Source organism: Trematomus bernacchii, unplaced genomic scaffold (genome assembly GCF_902827165.1).
Source record: "Trematomus bernacchii unplaced genomic scaffold, fTreBer1.1, whole genome shotgun sequence".
NCBI lineage: Eukaryota > Metazoa > Chordata > Actinopteri > Perciformes > Nototheniidae > Trematomus > Trematomus bernacchii.
This window is the reverse complement of record NW_022987547.1, coordinates 2,368,068-2,382,857: the sequence shown is the minus strand read 5'-3', so window position 1 is coordinate 2,382,857 and position 14,790 is coordinate 2,368,068.

Below are 14,790 nucleotides of genomic sequence, written 5' to 3'. Positions count from 1 at the left end.
ATCTTATTTCCTAGCAGTCTATTATCCAGACACACAAACACACACACACACACACACACACACACACACACACACACACACACACACACACACACACACACACACACACACACACACACACACTCAAGGCAACACACACGAGGGTGAACGGTTGTTCGTCAACAATGCTGCGCTGCTATTTTGATGACAGTTGTTGCTCAGCTGAAGAAAAGAACATCCTAACAATGAGGCCAAGATGTTTAGGAATGTCTGTCACGCTATCCGGCTTTGTTTTATTGGGTACATACAATATGTCTATGCTCAGATATTTACAGGGGGACATGTGCTCATGCAAAACCAAAGACACTAAATACACATAAATAGCTCAAGAGACTTTGGGCGTAATTGGGATCATTTCTGCCCTTCATTGAACAAAGGTATTATCAAGGAAGTCAAACATGAGCAGCAGACCAAAGCATCACTTTAGATGTTATCATTTTTGGTCAATAGCACAAAGTAGGTATTCTCTTTTAGAATATGATGATGGCAGTGCTGATAAGAATTACGGTAACAAAGCAGTGAAAGTATTTATAGAGTTTTCGGTAAAGCAATAAGGGCTCAACCACCTGTTCCTCCAACTATTTAGTGAGATAGACCACCATGGGAGTGTGTTAGTGTTTGTCTGCATTTGTGAGAGGCAGTATAAATATATTAAACATCAAAGACAATCATCATTAGTGCGTTCTTACCTTGTAAAGTGTAATGTTTAATAAGCATACCTATAACATGGCAAAACAATTAACCAATAGCAATAAGGCTCTTCTTTCCTGATGTCTTATTTCATAAACGATGTATAAATTATATAAATTCTCTATAAAACGCTGCTGAAAATACTGCTGGAAAGGGAGTAAAAATAGAAGCAGAATAACTAATAAGGTTAAAAATGTAACACCGAGCTATAATTGTTTTTCGTGACTCCTACTGAAAGCCGCAGCTGAATCCATACTCATTATACATAAGTAATCAATTATTATGTGTATTGATCTTTGGTCCCAAGGAGAGGTTGGTAACTGGGGACAGCCCACGTAATTGGCCAAAATCAATGCTCTCACACTAATTGGGAGGGGAGCGAATGGAAGGTTTGGATTTCCTCAGAAAGGTTGACGAGGGGTGAGGTCGCCCATCTGTAGAGAAATGCGAAACATTTCAAGGATGAGCACAGAGGCCCTTTTACCTGTGACCTTCACCTGAACCCTGAGGAGCTGCAGCGTGTTTCAAATGTTTAAACCACATTTACAAAGTCATGTTGTTATGTAAAGCAGAGCAGAGTGATATAATCCATCAAATACAGTATGTTACATTACATTACATTACATTGCATTTAGCTGACGCTTTTATCCAAAGCGACTTACAATAAGTGCATTCGACCTACAAGATACAAACTTGAAGAAAACAGAATCATATAAGTACATCGGGTTTCATAGAGCCAAAACATTTCAAGTGCTACTCAACTGGCTTTAGATAAGCCAGTCCTTTATTAGTATATAAGTGCTTTGTTAGCAATTCTTTGTTAGTAATTCTATTGCTCGAAGTGGAGTCGAAAGAGATGAGTTTTCAGTCGTGTTGGTATGGAATTCAGTCGTGTTGGTATGGAATTATCTGCTCAATACTGAGTGCTGGGAGAAAGCCTCAGGCACCTCATGTTAGCTATTAAGTACATGTTGATAAATCAATCTTATTAAACTTACAGTGCAGCAGTTTTAAAACATTTCAATACAGAATGCTGCAGAGGGAATACACATTTATTTAGTCTTGCTTTCCCTTGTGTTCCTTGTCGGTTTGTCACCGTTTTTCGTGTGGTTTGGTTCTGATGTCATGTTCTGGATTTCCCTGGTTTGCCCTCCTGTCTCCTGAGTGTTCCCGGTTTGTTCTTGTTTTGTTTGTTACTTCCTCGCCTGCTCCTGCCGTTTTTTGTGTTGCACCAGCTTTTAATTTAATAAAAGCTCACCTTTTGTTTACATCCCCATACCTGCCTCCCTGTTTGTAGTTCTTTTGGGTCCGTACTCTGGCCAAATCCTGACAAACGTTCAACTTGTAGATTTAAACGCCCTAATTTCACAATTCTTCAGTAGATTAAGCTTGTGTCTCACTGTCAAGATACAATATCACAAGAAAAGTAAAGAAGCAAGGAACAAGAACAGGAATATTAAAAAAAAAAAAAAGACTGCTTTTACAGTAAATTGAACTGTTCTGTAGCCTCAATCACATTCCATATTTATGTTCAGGTCCCTAGCTACATTTTGAACCTATGAACATGGCTCAGTGTCTTCCCCATTCATTGCATTGTGTGAAGCCAGCCAATCAATCACTGAGTACTCGCAGGGATTTGTCTTGTAGACTGTAGTGTCGCAGTGCAATAAAGAATAATTGATATAAAGGAGCAGGTTAGGAGGAACAGAGAGGATATATAACTCAGAGTTAGAGACTGCAGGGTGTTTTGTTTGTGTGACAACACATGCTGATGCTCCTCAAGAGTGTGAGAGTGCGCAAGATGTGAAGAATGTGAGAAAATAGATGTGTTACAAAATAATGATAAAGAAAACCCCCTCTGTTCTTTACACTATTGCAAAACTTGCAGCCACGACATGTCATAACCAACATAACTCCAACCACATAAAGAAAGATGTACACACTGGGTTTAATGCACATGTTCTCATGATGATGGCTGTGGAACAACCAACATTTGCTTCAATTAGCTGTGAAAACAGGGCCCATTCTCATTGAATGTGACTTTAATTCTATTGTTATTGTCAGTTATGTTAAAGTGGACCTATCATGCTATATTTGAATTATATAGTGTAGGACCATACCTATATAAGGCATATTTAATTTTATACTTTTTTTTTTTTAAATACCAAACAGATCATGCATTTTAGCCATGCCTCATTTCGCTCAATTTGAAAAATGTTAGCTCTGTTTTTGCAAGGGCTGATTCTTTGAGAACAGCACCACCTACAGGCCTGGCATATGTACTACATCGTCTCCAGGGCTTTCGAACAGCAATGGCCGTGGCTGTCTCCTCCTGATTGGTGGAGTTGGCCCAATAGCCGTAGCGCCACCGTCCTGACGTCAGGACAGTGTTCAAATCTGGATCAGTTTTTATCAGATCCGTTGCAGCCCCTTTTTTAGAGATTTGGGTATGGAGGAAAATAGAGAGGGTTGTGTTTTCTGACACTTGGTGAGTTCCCTGGAACACCGGGGACACATATTCATGTATAAAAGACGTACAAAAGTGCATTTTGCATGATAGGTCCCCTTTAAATTAAACTATTGTTCACATTCGTATGTAGTATGAGCCAGCCTGGTTCAATACATTTTTGAGTTTCTACAATCATTTCTGATATTGTATCCAATTACAAACAGCGTATTCAAGGGATACTTCTGATTTTGGAAGCAGGTCGTATGAGGCACCCATCCATGGTTTGTGTGTATTTACCTACATGGAATACAAACTATTCATTCTGCCATGAGCCATGTGCTGAAGCATATGTCTTGTTTTTTATCCTGAAGTGTACTTTAAGAATAACTGAAATAATTTCCTACATTATTGATAAAGTTGACAATAAATGTAATTGCAGATGCTGGTGTAAAGGTGTCTTCATTCAGTATAAGTAAAACACTTTTACACATGGCAATCAGGATGCCTGCCTATTATCAGTATCATTGATCACATGTTTGCAAATGTGTCTACAAAGTCCTTGGAGACCCCAGAGTCTCTGAAAAGTTTGTCAAAAGAATGCACTTGTCAGAGTATTTTGAAAATACAGAGCAAAAACAGCAAAGCACAAGAACACCCTTTTTAATAAGTGCTGTATTCATTCCTGCTTCAATGAGTTCACAAACAAGAACAATTTCAGTCAGATATTGTATGAAAAGTTAGATCACTTGTCAGGAGGAGCAGGCAGCAGCCGGGGCATCATTAGAGCAGAGTGTTGCACATGCTCTCTGTTCTTGTCAGGGAGGATCAGACTTCTCTCAAGCAAATCAGAATGAGAAGTTAAGACAAAGACACCAAGGTGAGAGGTTATGTATTAATAGACTTACTTTCCTCTTTTGTCTTTTCGTCTGCTGTTGAAGAAGAGCCCTTTAGCAAACCATTGTTTCACCGGGATATGTCTAAGCTTTAATAGGAAACTTCCACGAGTCATGTTTGGCCTAAAGTCACACCAGATGAGCACCATGTGGCCCTCTGGACAAACCCTAAAGCAAAATGTAATCTTAACCTTCTTCTCTTGCCAATACGAGACTTATAACATTGCTGTTGTACAACCATGAAGCTAGCATGCATTACAGGGGATTATGTTCATGACATGTTTTCTGAAGTTATTATATTTAAATGTAATCAAATACAAATAAAGGTACTCCTGGTGGGTTGGTGTTAGCATGAATACATTCAACACTTAAAAGGCAACATGCAACACATCTGTGCTCCGTGGTGTGAGTGTGTGACTCTGCATGATCAAACGTGTCATGTATGCTTTATGCTGATCCCCCGTATTACAGGGGGATCAGACACTGTCACATATAGCCACCGTCGGCAAATCCTGATCATTGGCGCACCCTCATGCACATACAGTAGGTCACGGATAAATCCCCCTTCTTTTTTCTTTTTTTTTCTGTCACTCACAAATCAGGTTCAATGTCAACGGCTTTACTGCAGCGACAGCCTGGTGATGGATCTGATGATTACAGTCAGTCATATTTAACAAGTGGGATAACATGGAGAAATATCTATGGATGAAAAGCCAAATCTGTATGTAGGACTCTAATATGAGCACACTCACACACTGTTTGTTAAACACGTAATGCATCTTTCAGCTTGAATCTTATCTCAACCCAATGTCCGATGTTTTCAACACTTCCATTTTTCAAAGGAACTGTTTCCTGTGTGTGCCTGCCTCACGGACAACTACATTCAAAGCATTCACCCCCCCCCCCCCCCTGACACCATAGTTCTTTTAAACATTTGTTGGAGCATTACATTGTGAGGAGATAAAGGGAAAAGGGCATTTTGCTGCCAGTATTTCCACAGCGGGGATAAGCTTCAATGGAAAGATTCATCAGCTTGATTGCACACCCCTGAAGGCCTTAAACTGGAGGACTTGAACTTAACTCCACTCAGAAGGGGATAAACACCTCTTACAATATGTATTTCAGAAGAAAAACAACCAGTTAAGTTCACAGGTTTTGTAAGGACCCCCTGCTTTTCTGTGATGGGAGTAGTCCGCTGCTATTCCCAAAACTCTCTCAGTTGATATTGTCTGACTCAGACACAGTTCAGGCCTCTGAGCCTCTGAGAGGAGCAGAGCAGCCCCGTCAGCTTCTTTCTCTCCCCTATCCTGCTGCGATTTCCATAAGTCTGAAGGTCACTGAAGACTTCATAACAACTGCAATAGTTCTGACCTTTTAAAGTGCTTTGGAGAGAGCTCATAAGCCCGCAAAAGTCCATGTATTGCAGAAAGACTAAATCATTCTCATTACTGCAGCCTCTGCACCCTGCAGTGGCCGAGGACTCACTGACACAACCAGGAAGGAAGCAATCCATCTGGACATTTCTGTATGGGGACATAGTGGCCGTTTCTCAATGTCGAGTAAAGCTGCTGCAGAGCCACTATTTCAAGTATACTACGTCATCGAGTGGCGCCGAATGCTGGGCATTTAAACAGTCCTTCGGCGCCACTCGATGACGTAGTATACTTGAAATAGTGGCTCTGCAGCAGCTTTACTCGACATTGAGAAACGGCCAAAGTGGAAGATAACCTGGATGCTGAGGTCAAATGTACCTGGATAAACTTATATAATCCGAACCCAATTATATCATGGACGTTTGCCCTGGTTGAGAAAACTTGTTGCACTTTCCTGGTGGAATAGTTTTCACTTTGAGAAAAACATCATTAGTACCTTAACTTGTCTTCCTATTAGCGGCACCTATACACCTTTTACCTTCCTCTCAGCACTCTGACAAAATGGAAAGATAAGATATACCTCGCTAAATAGTCACTGGGTTAGATAGGAACAGGATCACATGCAAATCTAATGTATTTGGATGGAGGCAGAAATCTCAATTATGGTTTTTTTTCTCATTTGGATGAATTGACCCTTTGCAGACTGACAGAAGATCATGAAAATATAGCACTTAAGCTCCCTCTCTGTGTACTGGTGCTTATTCAGTTTGCTTTGTATGAACACCACTTGAGCTGCCCACAAATTAACATGAGTAGACGGAAGAATACTCAACTGTTAATGAGAAACTAAAAAGCTGCTCTATTCACACCGCAAATCAAATTAGTATGCAAATATGGAAGGCAGCACACTTCACAAACAGAAGGATCCCTGAGTGTCTCAAAGATTGCTTTTCCCGTGTGTTGTGGGATTCAATGCATAGGTGTGTGTTTGTGTGTGTGTTTGTGAATGTGTGTGTACGATGGCACAATTCTTACAAGCACCTATTATAAAAAATATACCAAAAAACACAACAGCAAGCCGCTCTACCCTCTTTGTAAATCAGGAGATGGCTTGTGGGAGAGGAGGTCAAGATAAATAGATAGAGAATACATTAAATAGCCAGGGAATGCAAATATGAGCTTAATAATCAGGATGGAAGTAGCATGGAGGATGTAGATGAATGCTTTTTTAATTCCATTCCACCTTACAATGCAAATGTTCAAACAGATTGATGCATTATGTAATGTCGTTTCAACAATCCGAACGCCAAATTATAAAAACACACGCAATTATTTTCCGATTTCAATATTTCAGCTTTGGATAATGATGTTGTAACGCCGCAGCAAACAGGGTCTATCTGTCAATACGCTCGCTGCCCATCTAAATCCTGCCTTTTATTAGATCACGCCCATACATAATTGATGACTTCGCACCTCCCCCATCTCTGTTTGTCTCAGTCAGCTGTGGCGAAGGACACTCAAGGTTGAACAATGTGATTTTGTATTTGTGTGTGGAAACAGAGGGCAGAGATCAAAGGACAGAGAGAGTCCCGGTTTGATTTTCCAGGGGCAGAGACTGATGGATAGAAGAGGAGAAAAAAAGAGGAGATGGAAATGGAAAGAAAGTGTCTCAGCACAAATGCAATAAAGTGAAGCATTTCTACAACATAACAAGACACATGAGTAGCTTCAGGTTAGAGCAGATGAAACATTTATGATCAGATTTGAAATGTTCATTTCTTCAAAGTCAGTGATATTCTTTACTTCTGTTATCTGTTCATCAGTATGCAGATAACAGAGCAGTAATAGAGGATTATGCAAATGTATATTATGAGCTTTTGACATTTTTGTATTGAATGAATGAATTTGAAAACATTGAATTCATCTTAACAAGTGATGCCTCTGACAAGCTTAACTGTTGGTGTTTATTATAGTATGTGACTCAATGAAGATAGATAGATAGATAGATAGATAGATAGATAGATAGATAGATAGATAGATAGATAGATAGATAGATAGATAGATAGATAGATAGATAGATAGATAGATAGATAGATAGATAGATAGATAGATAGATAGGATAGATAGATAGATAGATAGATAGATAGATAGATAGATAGATAGATGATAGATAGATAGATGAGGATAGCTAGAATAGATAGATAGATATATAGATAGGATAGACTAGATAGATAGATAGATAATATAGCTATAGATCGATAGATAGATAGATAGATGGATACGATCTGAATCGCTCGCTGGCTCTCATCGCTGCTCGCTCGCTCGCTCGCTCGCTCGCTCGCCTCGCTCGCTCGCTGCTCGCTCGCTCGCTCTCTCGCTCGCTCGCTCGCCTCGTCCTCGCTCGCTCGCTCGCTCGCTCGCTCGCTCGCTCGCTCGCTGTCTCTCGCTGGTCGCTCGCTCGCTCGCTCGCTTCGCTCGCTCGCTCGCTCGCTCGCTCGCTCGCTCGCTCGTCTCGCTCGCTCGCTCGCTCGCTCGCTCGCTCGCTCGCTCGCTCCTCGCTCGCCTCGCTCGCTCGCTCGCTGGCTCGCTCGCTCGCTCCTGGCTCGCTCGCTCGCTCTCTCGCTCGCTCGCTCGCTGGCTGGCTGGCTGGCTGGCTCGCTCGCTCGCTCTCCTCGCTCGCTCGCTCGCTCGCTGGCTCGCCCGCTCGCTCGCTCGCTCTCTCGCTCGCTCGCTCGCTCGCTCGCTGGCTCGCCCGCTCGCTCGCTCGCTCTATCGCTCGCTCGCTCGCTCGCTCGCTCCCCGCTCGCTCGCTCGCTCGCTCCTCGCTCTCTGCGCTCGCTGCTCGCTCGCTCTCTCGCTCGCTCCTCGCTCGCTGCTCGCTCGCTCCTCGCTCGCTCGCTCGCTGCTGCTCGCTCGCTCGCTCGCTCGCTCTCGCTCGTCTCGCTCGCTCGCTCGCTTGCTTAGCTCGCTCGCTCGCTCGCTCGCTCGCTCGCTCGCTCGCTCGCTCGCTCGCTCGCTCGCTCCCTCGCTCCCTCGCTCGCTCCTCGCTCGCTCGCTCGCTCTCTCGCTCGCTCGCTCGCTGCTCGCTCGCCTCGCTGCTCGCTCGCTCGCTTCTGTTTGTCGCCCCTGACCTCGTGGCGTGGATGAATTGAGGGATATCATCAAGCTGTGTTTGAATTTGGCAGGCATTACACTCACAATGATCCCTGACACCATCTGCTGTCTCCCTCTCTTTGTTGTTAGATCCCCCTCCCTCTCTTTGTATTTTTCCAGTCTCTCTTTCACACACACACACTCTCCCTCTGAGCGTGCCATCCTTACCACACCTCTTTTTATTTCTTTAGGGTATTCCTTCTTTCTTCAGTGTGACAGTCACAGAGTGGATGCTAAGAGAATAATAAAGGATGGAAGACAGACATGTTTTAATGTTATACCTAGAGTGAGTTGGTTCATGCACATTGCTAAGCATCAGTGTCCGAAGTCCCTTGATTTGCACTTAATTACGCCTATCTGGGAACGCTGGGGTTGCTTTTAGTGCAATAGGTAATACATATTTCCGTGATAAGGGCGGTAAGTGCAGCTATCAGAAGCGGTGGATAAGAAGTAATGAAATATTTAAAGAGGGATTACTTCACTGGAATGTTAACATGTATCTATCAGCTTTTTGTAACCCTGCCAAGCGCTCTTGTTGAGCTTAAATGTGGCTCTGACACTACTGGGGTGAGAATATAAAGGATTTGTAGTCAGCTTTTATTACAATCGGACCTAATGGTGAGTTTTGGATTTACTAGCTTCAATCTAACACCAAATATTTATGTGGTCTATATACACCCTGCAGTTTAGTGTAAACGATCCCATAATCCCATTGGTACTTTGTGGAAAAGTTTAGTGGTGATGTTATCCTGCTCCTGGGTATAGCTGATTACATATTCACTCTCTTTTTCTCCTTTCTCTCCATACTGTTACCCCAAATGTCTCGTCTTTCAACAGGACATATCTCGCATTAGAGAAGTGATAATGCAATTTATTTGGACCTGTACATTTAGTTTGATTTCATTCCATTTTCAGTGTTTCGTGCATTATTTTCCTGTCTGCACCACTGTCCATGGTGCTGATCGCCCCTGTGCTCAGTTGCAATGCTAAGTGGAAAGACAGAAAATGTGAGAAATCAAAGCCATGTACATCTGTCTGCTTTGCCTCAGCTGTTGAAGTTGGGGATTTATGAAGCACCAAATTGGATACTCAGAGTTGTATCCAGATTATTATTTTCTCCTTGAATGTTTTTGAACTGTTTTGATAAGCTTCTCTCTCTCAATATGTCCGAGCGTCATCATCAGACAAGTGCAAGGACAGGCCATGCCTTCTATTCTCCTCACACAGCAAACTATCTGTTTTTTAAACAATCTCAGTCATCACCAGGTGTCCTTGGAGCGTAGTAGTGTCTGCTCAAGAAATATAATCTAACTCAACCAGCCCTCCTGAGATTTACTCCTCACAGAAAATCAATCCACTGTTTAACTATCCAATGTAACCTGCGCTGACCCTTACCACTGCTGTTGCCATGCAGTGATTCATTTCACTAACATTTCTTTCAATTTCCAGTACTGACAATTTAAGTTACTAAAATGGTGTAAACAGTGATGATATTTTAAATTCTCTGCAGTGCTCGTAATTTATCTGATGAATCTTATTCTGATCAGTGTAGCTTCTAAATGCAATGCAGTTTTGTCTCCACTTGCAGTCAAATATTCATACTGCTTCAACTCCACCGCAACAATATATTTTAATGCAAGTGAATTTAATTTAAATTCAGCACACAGATTTGCTCCACATCTCAAACTCAGTTATTTGCAGTCCTCTAGTGGTCGTAAACGATCAGTACATGCACAGAATTACAGTGGAATGTACCACCATTTTTTATGTTGTGAAGAAGGTAGAGTTTAGTAGGCACCAGTGCCATATGAAAACCTCCCAGTTGATAGTTCTATAAAAATGAGCTTGTGTTAAAAAGGTTTTGTAATCTTATGGCCTCAGATGACTCTCTTAAAAACCCCAAATTTGATATTATGATCATCCAAACTAATCCATCTTTATTGGACAATGCACTAATAAAGCAAAAATAGTGTGACATGTAAGTCAACGATAATGCAATCAAAGTTTTGGAGATACGGTAAAGAGTCACAGCAGCACTACCTTCAATAAATTACAGATGTTATCCAGGAGGCACTGTTTACCCATGATTCAACACTAGATGAGTCACCTTCAGCTGGCTGGACTGCTAGAGACACACACACACACACACACACACACACACACACACACACACACACACACACACACACACACACACACACTCACACACACAAACACACACACACACACACACACACACACACACACACACACACACACACACACACACACACACACACAATCTAACATATCTAATGCCCTGATATGAGCTCACAATGGATGACCATAAAGTATAATAGTGAATTTTGTTAACTGCATCTCCAACCACATACAAAGTCTTCTCAGGTTTACAGTAGATGTCTTAAGGTGGATATGTATACTAAATGTCATTGATATCTATTTGATATTCATCAATACATTTAACTAAAACCCCCAAAAAGTTCAACCCCAGCGTGGCACTAGGGGTAAAGTCAAAGGATCACCAAAGTATAATCTCCTGGGGACTGTAAATGTCTAAAGCTGAGTTTCCTGGCAACATATTTGATTATGATGGATAACTGAACGGACCTGCAGGGTAACGACCAAGTGGAAAGTGATACTTTTGTACCCTTCACCTGCAAAAGGTTACGTAAAGGGACATGTAGCAACCAGGACAAGGGTCAATATGAGTAAATACCTATACAATAAATTCAAACAGACACAAAACAACTGCTGAAAGAAACAAAAAAACGTCTAAAAGTGACTAAACATCAATAAATAGACATAGAATAACACATAAGCTAAAAAAAACACAGTAGTTAAACAATGTTACTTTAAACGGAATGTTTGGAATTCTGGAGAAAGAGTTCTGCTCCGGAAATTTCACAACATATGACCATGGAACTCTGCTGGATCTCCATTCCAACCGAGGACTCTCAGCTGGTCATTACACACAAACCTGCTGGAGAGAAAGCATTGGTACACCTACAGAGAGAACTATTTCAAACTATGAACACTAAAATGTCTTCTAGACAACACCTGATTGCTCAGATGGAGCTTGTACAAAGCCTGTCCAAACTCACCCCGGAGGAGAGGAAGGTAGAGGTCAGAAGACAAATGTATGTGGAGCTGAAGGAAGTGGAGATGGAGCGCAGACAAAATGCTGCTCTGGAGACCCTGGCAAATGGCGAGAGGGACAGAGAAAACACTCCAAAAGTTCCAAAAAGTCTCAAGAGTGCCAACATGGAGAAGGACAGGAGGAGACAGAAGGCCCCTGAGACAAGAAGGCAAAACCAGTTGAAGCAAGAGAGGCTTCAGTGGCAACAAGTGATGCTGGAGGGAGTCAAAACCCCCACTCACAATTTCATTGCTCTGAATGAAGAGCAAGAGAGGAGGCGAGAGGAGGCTGACAGCCTGACCCCCCACCTGAAGTCAACTGAGACCAGAAATACAACTCTGTACAACAACTGGGTTGCAGAGGAAGAAATGGACAGCGAGCCTGTCGTTGATAACTCCACCTATCTCCTTTATGCTGAGAAACTAAAGCCAACGTCTGATGGTATGTATCATCAGGGTTTGGAGGGTTTACTTTAGAAATTGTATCTGTAATAATAACTACTTACATGTCAAATCATTTCAAAGTGTATTGTAAGACTGTAATCCTGCTAGTAATCTCTATTTATATTTAAATGTAACAGCAATCTGATTGCAATTCTTTAAATGTCATTTTAATCGAATACAGTTACCTTTCTGTTTGTATCTTGATAAGGTAATCTCGTTACATGTAATCCATTACTCCTCAAGCTTGTGTGTCATATTCCCCTAGAGTGGCCTTGTTTTTAATTTGTTATTAACATGTAAGTCAACTTGTATCTTCTTTCATCTGAAGGAAAAGCAGCTGAGGTCAAAGAGAGCGTGCAGTCCATGCAGAAGGACAGACTCTCAGTTGGACACTGGGTTGGAAAGTACCGGCAGAACCATGAGAAGAAGCGGGAGAAACGCCGGCGAAATACACAGGCTCAATACGAGCAATACGTCGCCTCCAAGAGCCGTGGCCCCCAGAACACCGTGCTGAACGACCTGTTGGACTGGTCCGTCTGCTAAAAACAACAGCTTTAAATCCAGATTCGGACCAATTTCATTTTAGTGTTATTGTTATTGACCTTGTTTCTTTGTTGTTTTCTCTTTAGTAAACAAGTGTTGGAAAAGAAGAATGTCTTCAACAACTGCATTGGAAAGGAAGAAAAGGACAGTAGTCCGGTCATTGATTCCTCCAACTATCTCCTCTATGCTGAGAAACTAAAGCCAAAGTCTGATGGTATGTCTCATCAGGGTTGGGAGGGATACTTTTGTAATCTGTTACAATAACTAGTTACACTTAAGCAAATCTAATCAGCAACCGAGTATCAAAATATAAAAGGAATATAACCTGATTACTTTCCGTTTGTTTTGTATTACGTCAAAACGAAGTGCAATGCAAATGAAAACAAGAGAACGTAAATTAAAATAATATGATTAGTACTTAAGTGTATGTAACAATGTAACCTTAGAAAGAGAAAGAAAATATTTCATATAAAACATTTAGTAACACTAATAGCTTACAAATGCTGTTTAAAAAACCTTAATACATGAATAATCAAAAGCATCGACTGTATTTTGTTTCATAAATCAGGAGCCGACCTATACTGCATTCAAAAATAAATGTATTAGTAATAAGTAGTCTAAATATATACCATAAAGAAAATGTATTCAGAACGGCTATAATATATAAATCTTTATTTTAAAGTGTAATGTCACACTGTAATCCTTCTAGTTTATTTAATTTGTTTAAATGTAACAGTTATCTGAAAACGTATTTTTCAAATACAGTTACCTTCTTTTTCTTTCCTGATTATGTAATTGTGTATTCCATTACTCCTCAAGCCTGTGTGTCATATTCCTCTACAGTGGCCTTGTTTTAAATGTTTAATTCACAGGCAACTAAACTTGTATCTTGTCTTATCTGAAGGAAAAGCAGCTGAGGTCAAAGAGAGCCTGCAGTCCATGCAGAAGGACAGACTCTCAGTTGGACAATAGGTTGGAAAAGTACCAGCAGAACCATGAGAAGAAGCGGGAGAATTGTTGTTTCTTAAGTAAAAATGTGTTCATTTTAAAACATCAAGTTGATCTGTCTACTCTCTTACAAACATGTTGGTTAAGATGTGTTGACATTTCTACCACACACACAAGGTATCACATCTTATCATATTGGAACTATGCATTTGAAACATGTTGTCTATTGTTTTAGCAAGCCAAGGCACCTAGGGTATAGTGCACGTGCACACACACACACAAACCCATTTCCACATTTCCACACACACACACACACACACACACACACACACACACACACACACACACACACACACACACACACACACACACACATACACTCACACACACACACACACACACACACACACACACACACACACACACACACACACACACACACACACACACACACACACACACACACACACACACACACACACACCTGTAGTACTTCCTTGTAAGATGACCTCTTGACTCCCCTACCATCTGGAAAAGGGGGATGACACTCTCACTCTTTGACTTATGTTGTGGAAAAGGAATATACAACCCAAATGAAGTCATAAGCATGGTCACACAATGTACAATATCCTTGCTCTCCTCCCTTGGTTGTATTATTGAGTACATTTAGTTTCAGTAGTTACAGTTTTTCTCGTTTGCTAACACTAAAATTATACATAAAGCACAATTATGTTAACTGACACTCAAAGAGCAAAACATCAGTTCAAATCTCCAACACTCTAAACACGTTTTCAGCTTTTCACACAATTTGCAAATCAACATGGCACTTTTTGCAAACCACCATGACGATGAGAGAAGCTGGACAGAGGGTTCAGCCTAATCTAAGCCGATGTACTGTTGCCTCTGTAATCCGGACACTTAGACTTGAAAACAGGTTAGTTACCAGTTTTTAGCTCTGCATAATTCATGATATATTAGTGCTTATATCTGTTGTGTGAAACGTATTTACTTCATTGCTGTAATTGAATTGTTGGCATGTTGCATACTATAACTGTACAACAATCATGCACAATTTATTGTGGCAAACTTACTTTTATGCAACACAGACACTGACCAACCACTA